Consider the following 10,280-nt stretch of genomic DNA (forward strand, 5'->3'; position numbering starts at 1 on the left):
ACAGAGCAACGTGCAGAAAATGCACTTGATCTGAATTACACACGTGGTATAAAGGTCATCCGAACATGACCCTTAATAGGATTTTCTCAGATCCTCTATTGAACAGACTGGTTATAAGGATCTGTATTTCAATCAGATTGACGTTGCCAAAGGCACGGATCAAGCGCAAACGCTTGAGGCTACTGTAAAAGGTTCAAATTTATTTTAACCTTTGACATCAAAACATTTTCATTAAACTATAGAATTATGCTCCAGTGTGTGATTACAAATATGTAGTTGAAAATTGGATCATATTTGATAATATGATATCTTAATCTTCAGGCAGTACCCATTCTAACCGAAAACCACAAAATTAAAAAAAAAAGTTAATGAATAGTATTTTTATGTGAAAAAGTAGCAAGTTCATTAATACAATATTTATGTTGTGTTTTTATTAAATTATTAATCGCTGTGCTGGGTAACTTTAAATGTCAAAACGAAAGTTTCAAATGCTAGAAAACATTGGTCTTTTTGAATTTGTATCCTCTATGTTCGTCTATGTAAACGTTTTGCCTGTCACTGGTGTGATATGACTTGCAACGCTTTCCAATTGGTTGTGTCGAGTTGGACAACAATTGTGACGTCATGCCAGTAACGATTACGTAACGTCAAAATGAGAAGAATTGAATGCATCTACTAAACATTTCACAACCCATTGGATTTGAAATCCTTTAGAATTTTGTTTTTGTTCATGTATGTACTATGGGATTAAATTTTTATATGTTTCCATTGTATTTAAAGATGCTCCACCGCCGACAGAGCATAAATGATATTCATTATTTGAACAATAATTGGTATTTAATCGTGTATACATATGTCTAATTAACACAAAAATTAATATAAAATCAGTCGTTTTGCCTTTGGTGCATGCGCAATCAGTATTTCATTCCATATATGATATAGTGCCACGGAATTTTTTCGGGATGCAATTAATTATTTTTCATATTTTTAACTTGAAGTAAAATTGGAAGCTCAAACTTTCCAGTGGTGGTAATGGTGTAAAATAAGTAACTTTTGTGACTAAAGAAAAATACTTAATCATCTACTCCTGTTTTTGATAGTGAAAAAAATACCATTTGTCGGCGGTGGAGCATCTTTAAGCATTTGTTACTATTTTTTAAACTTCATCGTAGTATGAAAAATTTTGTTTGCAAACATTTTGAATCCGTGTAGCGGATTCTCACAAAAGTTTGTAAACACAATGTATTTCAACACCGATGTAGTTAAAAAAAATAGTTACATTAATGCCAATAATTACTTTTTCAGACTACTTGATAAAATAAAATGCACTTAAGCGTACGATTCCATTGATTTTTCAGTGGATACTTATTTTTCTTAGTACGCAACGTCGACGTCTCTATTCTGACGTCATGATAACGTCCGGTTTTCGCGCCATTTTCGGATATTTTCTTCATTGTATATGGAGAAAAAAAAATTCCTATCGGAAAGTCGGCTTTAGTATGAAACAAAAAGAAATGAATTTTGAGCTCATTATGCCATTGCACGCCGTCCGGCGTACGTCGTCTGTCCGTCCGACATTTCCTCTAATTCGCTACTAGTCATAGAGTTCTGCATGGATTGTGACCAAATTTGGTCACAAATATGCTTTGTGGTAGGGGAACAGAACTTGTATAATTTTTGGCTCTGACCCCATAGGGGCAGGAGGGGCGGGTCCAATAAGGAAAATAGAGGTAAATCATAGAAATCGCTACTTGTCCTAGAGTTCTGCATAAATTGTAATCACATTTGGCCACAAACATGCTTGGGGGGAGGGGAACAGAACTTGTATAAATTTTGGTTCTGAACCCCGGGGGCAGGAGGGGTGGGCCCAATAAGGGAAATGGGGGTAAATCCTACTAACGTTACCTGTCTCAGAGTTGTGTATGGATTGTGACCACATCTGGCCACAAACATGCATTGTGGAAGGGGAACAGAACTAGTAATAATTTTGGCTCTGACCCCCGGGGGCAGGAGGGATGGGGCCCAATAGTGGAAAAAGAGGTAAATCCTATAAATCGCTCCTTTCATAGAGTTCTGCATGAATTGTGACCTAATTAGGCCACAAACATTCTTGGGGAAAGGGGAACAGTACTTGCATACAATTTGGCTCGGACCCCCTAGGGGCAGGAGGGGCGGGCCCAATAAGGGACATGGGGGTAAATCCTATTAACGCTACATGTCCTAGAGTTTTGCATGAATTGTGACCAAATTTAGCTACAAATATGCTTAGGGGAAGGGGAACAGAACTTGCATGAATTTTGGCTCTGACCCCCCGGGGGCAGGAGGGGCGGGGCACAATAGAAAAATTAGAGGTAAATATTCCTTCAGAAATGAAACAACGAACCTGTATTCAGAACATTACTTGGCACTTAAAACCAGGTGAGCGATACAGGCCCTCTGGGCCTCTTGTTATACTTATGAACAACGTGTATGGGAATTTCATTTTTTTCCACTTCCCACATGTATTAAATCTTGTATTCCAATCATTAAACTCCCCTTAAAATGTCATCATAAGGGGCTAATACTTACCGCAATAATAGAAATACACAGAATGATAGTTTTTTGTTTGCTTAAATTAACAACCAGGGCCATGTTTGATCGACCGCCAATGTAAGCGGTGTGTAGTATGTGTGGTGAGTGTTTTGAGAAACTGTGGCTTATTCTGAAATGATCGTGACAGTAACTTATGTCTCGACGGTAGAGTAGTGTCCAGATTATTCACTGTAAACGGAAATATATTGCAATATAGATATAAACAAAATCGATACTTACCGTAAATAATTCTTCATCTGAAACGTTCAGGTAAAAGTGAAATGTTTGCGTCGATTCAGGGTATGATATATCCACTGTTAGTTCGTAGGACGAACCAGCATCAACGATATCGGGCTGCATAACATACACTAGTTCAAAACCGAAGTCGCTAAGCACCAGGTCTCGAACTATATGGTATGTTAATGATGTATTCCGCAATGTCTGCATTAGGTTTCCAGAATTTGCTGAAATCTGTACATGGGAGATTGACTGAACTATCACCAAGTTCGAGGAGCTTTACGGCAGGTATTACCATTTCGTCCCCGCCGGGACCAGCAATTCGCCTTGAGGCGTAGGACATCTGGTACAGTCCTGAGGACAGAGAAGGGATTTCCCACACGAAGTATAATGTCCCTCCCCCACCTTTAGCGATGGATGGCGGTGGGTAATTGGTTCTTATATTGAGCTTCGGTAACTGCAAGATGCCATTGAAACTGAATATAATAAGTAGAACTTAAGTTCTAGTATAAATTGTAACATGACATTAAAATATACATTGTATTGATCAAAACTTATAATTCTCCCATTAACTGTAACATGCCATTGGAATATTACCACGAGTAGAACATACTTTTTATAATTTCATTATTTTTGATCACATCTCAAGCGGACACCGGATATAATTATATTTAGAAAATTAATGAATATTTACATTGTATATACATTGCAAAACGAACTGCACTAGCAGATCACTGTCGATGCTCACCACCGCCGACAGAGCATATTTGATGTTTAATCGCATATAATATATGTAATACAAGAAGCTTAAACTTTTCAGTAATGGTTAATAGTGTAAAGTAAGTAAATTTTGTTACTGAAAAAACCTTATTCATTTGCCCACGTTTTTAATGGATAAATATTACCATTTGTCAGCAGTGTAGCACGTTTAATGAGATCACATACCAATTACCTTTATGATAGGGCTATACTTACAGGAATAAATGGCGTCGCTTTGAAGGTCTTTGTAAATGTCTTCATGACACTAAAATCTAACTCAAATATGATGTTCAGAGAGTACATGGAAGTTATATTCGCCTGTTCCGTCATGTGTAGAGTAACTTCTAACTCGACAGTGTTGGCAGAAAGAGGACTGTTGTCATCATCAGCTCCTATAAACGTATTATATATGTATAGCTTAGAGAATGCCTCACCCCAGATATGCTTACAGATCGCTGTTTTCAACTGATTTTACACGGAAATACCACAAAACACGAACCTCGTACTTCACATACGCTGAACACCACATGCACGGGAGGTCGTCCTTATGTGGCCCTGGTTGTTCATAGGACGTAAGTATAATAAACCAAATCAACTCAAATTTTCTAGTCTAGATAACACACCACAACTTTCACCAACATGTGAGTAGATAGAGGCAACAATAGAAGCGAGCGGTTACATCTGTAGCGATTTGTTACAGAAAAAAGTCACATTAATACAAGGAGTGTAATATTACTGGGACATGTAAAGGGATGCAGATCCTCTATGATAGAACGTGAATATATAAAAAGATGTCCACACAGCTTACATGTTCTAGTGTGTGGTCGTATATTCGTGTTGTGTATACTTTTATTGTGGAACTCTTGGCTGTTTTATAGTGCTATATTAACGTTTCATTGAAACACTATGGCCATATGCGATGGAACGACGTCCAATAATAACAGAATAAATTCAGGTTGAAAATGAAAAGAAAAATATATATATTCAAACTTTAGCTGAATTTCCATACATGATACTTTGTTTGTTTGCTTGATTTATTAGCGTCCTATTAACAGCTATGGTCATGTAAGGACGGCCTCCCATTTATGCGGTGTGGTGCGTGTATGTTGTGCTAGGTGCGTGTTTTGGGAGACGATTTTACGAGATACTTCACCGTCGACATAGCATACACGATACAAATCATTTGCAAAAATTCTTTTCGGAATATGCGCAATCGATCCGTTATTCCATATTGGGTGTAGTGGAATGGTTTTTTCGCAATCATTTTTTTTAATTTAATGTTTTTATCTTCACTGCATTTATTTAGTAGGCCATGGGTTAGGAGGGTCCCACATGAAACCACCCCCCCCCCCCCCCAATTATCCGAACTATTTTTTTCTGAACCCTTATGACCTACTGATCACAAATTAAAATGTGAACATTGCGTAAGTTTGGATGAACTTCCGGTTATGACGTCATCAAGATGTCCGCCATCTCGAATTTCACTAAAAAATGAAAAATAGTCATTACATTGACATTCTTCAACCGAAGTGACAAATGAAATATCAAAATGACCACAATAGAACAACAAATACATATCAGGGCCAAATAATCCTTTATATGAAGTGATTTCAAAGCAGGAGATAACAAACTCGGAATTTAAGCTCAAAAATGGTGATTTTTCAGCAAATTTTCATATTTGGCTTGACGCAGTAAAAATGTTTCCCAACAACAAACTATTATTCGTAATCAGTTATTTGAACACTTATCAATCAGTAAAACAACAACAACAACAAAAATATAAAATGCAAAAGAGAATTATTTATAGTTAATTCTAAGTTGACAGAATATCTAGGTGGGACAAGCCACACTTTCGCTTAATCCATTTTAATGTTTGAAATTTTGTAGATTATCAGCGTCTCAAAACTACTTATTACAGCACAACGCCTACTGATAGCGTAGCAAATGTAAGCTAAGCTAAACCTGTGTTTCCGTTAATGACACTTTCCAAAACGTTTGTGTCTTGAAAATGAGGACATTCATTGTTTATTCCCTATGCATAGCATACGCAAAATGTCAGATGGTTATTGCACTGTCGGATATTTCTATCACTGGTTCATAATAATAATTATTATCACTGTTGGTGCTTTCTCCCCTCACTGATCTACCCACTTTAGATTTCTGGTAGCTGGTAGTCCGTATCAGAATAATCGAGATATCAGTATGAAATTCTTCTAAAGCCAGAGCGTCGTTTTCGATGATGGGACACAACATTACCAGTGTTGTTCTAGCCTGCCATCTCTCATGTACCATCCATGACAAGAGTTCATTTCAGGAACAACAGGTTCAGAGATGTGGGATCTCCCTCAGATTCTAACATATTATAAATGCTGTTTCAGACTTCTCCGGCATAAATGAAATTGCAACAGATGCACATTCTTTGAATGGTGGAATTGGTTCTCCTAAGCACATAGCTCCATAATTCGTATGAAGAACCGTGATTTATCAATTTTGTGGACCCTCGTGTGACCATAAATGGCACAGATACTATTATCGAGGTTATTAGTGAGGCCATAAATGTTAAATGTTTTTCATTGGTTTGACTTTTCCTACTCCCTTGAAGGTGCTAGTTGTGTCACATCTTGTGTATGCGTAAAGAGACCATTGAAAATTCTCCAGACTTGGCAAAGAGCTGAACTTCAATGCAGACTTCTTTTACGACCTCAAAGAATCCACCTGTGCCATCTATGGTCAATGAGAGTTTACAAAATGAGGAATTGTGCTTCATACGAATTAAGGAGAACTAACTCAATCCTTCGCAGAATGTGGATCAGGTGTCTTTTCCTTCATGCCGGGGAAGTCTGAACATCATATACGATATGTGAATCACTAGGTTGGAAAATTGAAGAGCTCCCACATCCCTGAAACCAAAGTTTGACAGTTGACAAGTTAGAACCACGATGGTAACCCGGTAATGTAATGTCACATCAGCTCATCAGCGCATCAGCTCATCGACATAGAAGACGAAGAACTATTGAAAGAAATATGTGACACTGTAGAAACCATCTAACATTTCCTTACGTTACACACAGGAAATAATAATGGATGTTCTCATTCTAAAGGACACAAAACGTTTCGGAAAGTCTCATGGTATTTACGGAATGACCGGCTTATCTCACATTTATTTATTTTGATATCATAAAGCTATGATGTTGGCGTTTTCCTGAAATAATTCAGTTAGAGACGCTACTCGACTACAAAGACTACTACGAACATGAAAATGGATTATTTTGAAGTCCAACTTATATATTCAGCCAACTTTAAATTCAATTTTTTAAGATCTAAATCGTCAATAGCTAATGTTTTATGCAGGAAATTCTAAGACATCAGGAAACAGTCAGCGGTTTGGAAAAATAACAATCATATGCCCTGTATACCCATACTGTGGTGTTTTTTAACCAAATGATGGTATAACAATTATTCTCTTTTGCATTTCAATACATTTTTTATGTTGTTGTTGTTGTTGTTTTTACTGATTAATAAGAGATCAAATAACTTATTACGAATAACAATTTGTTGTTGGGAAACATTTTTCGCTGCGTTAAGTCAAATATGAAACAAATGCTGAAAAATTTACATTTTTGAGTTAAAAATATTATTTTTCATTTTCTGCGTACAAACCATTACACATATTAAATAATTTGGTACTGATATGTATTTGTTATTCTATTGTGGTCTTTTTGATAACTCATGTGCCTACTTCGGTTGAAAAATGTCAATGTAATGAAATTCGAGATGGCGGCCATCTTGATGACGTCATAACCGAAAGTTCATCCCAACTTATGCAATGTTAACATTTCGATTTGTGATCAGTTGGTCATAAGGGTTCAGAAAAATATTGGTTCAGAGGTTTGGAGGGGGGCACGTTGGACCCTCCTAGCCCATGGTCTAAAGATCTTCATTTATAGGCAATCAATTTTCCCAGAAAACGACGATTTTGCATTATGAGTCCATGATCAACTGGAAGCCGAAGTCAAACTTACCAGTGTTAGATATATAGCCGAAGTCAAACTCACCAGTGTCAGGTATATAGCCGAGGTCAAACTCACCAGTGTCAGGTATATAGCCGAGGTCAAACTCACCAGTGTCAGGTATATAGCCGAGGTCAAACTCACCAGTGTCAGGTATATAGCCGAAGTCAGACTAACTAGTGTTTGGTATGTTGCCGACGTCAGACACGCCAGTGTTAGGTATGTAGCCTATGTCAAACTCGCCAGTGTTAGGTATATAGCCGAAGTCAAACTAACCAGTGTTAGGTATATAGCCGAAGTCAAACTCACCAGTGTCAGGTATATAGCCGAGGTCAAACTCACCAGTGTTGAATATATAAGCGAAGTCAAACTCACCAGTGTCAGGTATATAGCCGAGGTCAAACTCACCAGTGTCAGGTATATAGCCGAAGTCAGACTAACCAGTGTTTGGTATGTTGCCGACGTCAGACACGCCAGTGTTAGGTATGTAGCCTATGTCAAACTCGCCAGTGTTAGGTATATAGCCGAAGTCAAACTCACCAGTGTTAGGTATATAGCCGAAGTCAAACTCACCAGTGTTAGGTATATAGCCGAAGTCAAACTCACCAGTGTTAGGTATATAGCCGAAGTCAAACTCACCAGTGTTAGGTATATAGCCGAAGTCAAACTCACCAGTGTTAGGTATATAGCCGAAATCTCTTGTCCGTGTGTCTGGTCCCGGATCACAAAACAAATAGTCGTCTTCACGTTTGCCCTCCTCTGTTGCTATGATACCTTTGAGGTGATCACCGACTGCGGCAACACGCACCGAGGCGATTCTCAGTAGTGGACTCGTGATATGTAACACCGCTTTGTATGCAGATAACAGGTTCCCCATAATGATATGTACACGGAATTGTTTTACACTCCCGACTGGAAATTCCAGCAGGTCTGGTATATTTGTTGACATGTTGGACTTTTCAGTGAAATTCTGTAAGTTAAATGACGGAATTATATCATGAAATCATCACTTCATGAAAATAAAACATGTTCGAGTGAATTTCTAGAACGCATGTACAGCTTTAAAGAAATGTGCTTAGTCGGCATAAACGAAATTACTAATAATAAGGAGCGGTATGGTAATGTAACAGGAATGGGATTACACACGGCACACCATGTTTCGTCGAATTGTTATGGCAATTGCGTCAATTCTGAATCACTTCTGAATCACCAAGGGACAGCCGTGGACGGGTGCTTAAGTTTTCGCAACATAGAACCACAATGATCCCTCCTGGTCAAGAGTGCTAATCCCATGTTGAAATAGTTGCGGAGGTCAGTGTTTTTACGCCTGTTATTCAAGCTTCCCCCATATAGATCTGGCACGTCCTTACATGACCTTGGCGGTAATTGGGACGTCAAAACAAACAAACAAAGTAATCGAAACCGCTTCATCATTCTAGTGATTAGGTATTGTAACGTGCACTTATTATACCTATTTATTATTTTAGTGAATTAGCTTATTCCAAATGTGTCTCATCAACTGATGAGATGTTCCTGGCCTCTTTTAACAATAATTTCGTTAATAGCGAATATCTTTCTGATACCGCTTTACAGGGAAACATTTAATACAACCTTCGATATTTATAAAACTAATTATCAAAATTGAATCCGAAATCAATAGAAAGAAGTTCACAAACCTGAATTGTTCTCAACACAACCATTGAAGTGATCGCCGCGAGTTCTTCGGTTCCTGAAACCAACTTTGCTGTAACGGGCACCGACGAGTTATCAGGGACGTCCTTTATGTTCGCCAAGAGGAATTCCACTGTTAGTCTGATAAGACAGTAGGTACAGAGGTTCCCAGTTTGTGGAGTGACAGTTGACGCATTCGCTACTGACGTCGGGATGACAGTTGATGCATTTTCTACTGAAGTCAGGATGACAGTTGACGCAATAGCTATTGACGTCGGTATGACAGTTGAAGCAGTAGCTACAGATGTCGGTATGACAGTTGACGCAGTAGCTACTGACGTCGGGATGACAGGTGACGCAGTAGATACTGACGTCGGGATGACAGTTGGCGCAGTAACTACTGACGTCGGGATGGCGGTTGGCGCAGTAGAAATATCACTTTCATTGCAAAACATATCTCCAAAATTATAGTGGCCGTGACTGGAAAGGCGGATAAGGCGAGGCTAGTAAAGATAAAATATTGGGTTCGTTTTAGTTTAGTTACGAACCATTTGATTTATATAAACGCACATTCTGACAGACATGTTTTATTATTTGTTTTATTTGTTTTAACAATAAACCCTTCCCCAATCTCTCTGGTTGTGTAAGACAAGCAGACATTTTCACTGTACATATACTTGTTTGTTTGTTTGTTTGTTTGATTTATTAACGTCCTATTAAAAGCTATGGTCATGCTGTACATATACACTACCATGTTACGCAGTAATACCTTCAGGCAAACTAGATTTCAAACCTCACGGTTATTTTCAATATTTAGAATTAAATTTATGTATATAGTGTAGCAGATTTTAATTGTAAATGATAATACTACAGACTTCTAGCTTCCCGTGTTCCCTTTAGATCATTCAGTAGAGCAGTGGACCATTATGTCCTGCGTCATGGGTTCGAGTCCAGCTGGCGGCACACAAGTCTTGCCCTGTTACATATTTGAGTGATCCCCTTTTTTGTTTTAAAATGAACATTTGTTATAGA

Source organism: Argopecten irradians, chromosome 13 (assembly GCF_041381155.1).
Source record: "Argopecten irradians isolate NY chromosome 13, Ai_NY, whole genome shotgun sequence".
Classification (NCBI taxonomy): domain Eukaryota; kingdom Metazoa; phylum Mollusca; class Bivalvia; order Pectinida; family Pectinidae; genus Argopecten; species Argopecten irradians.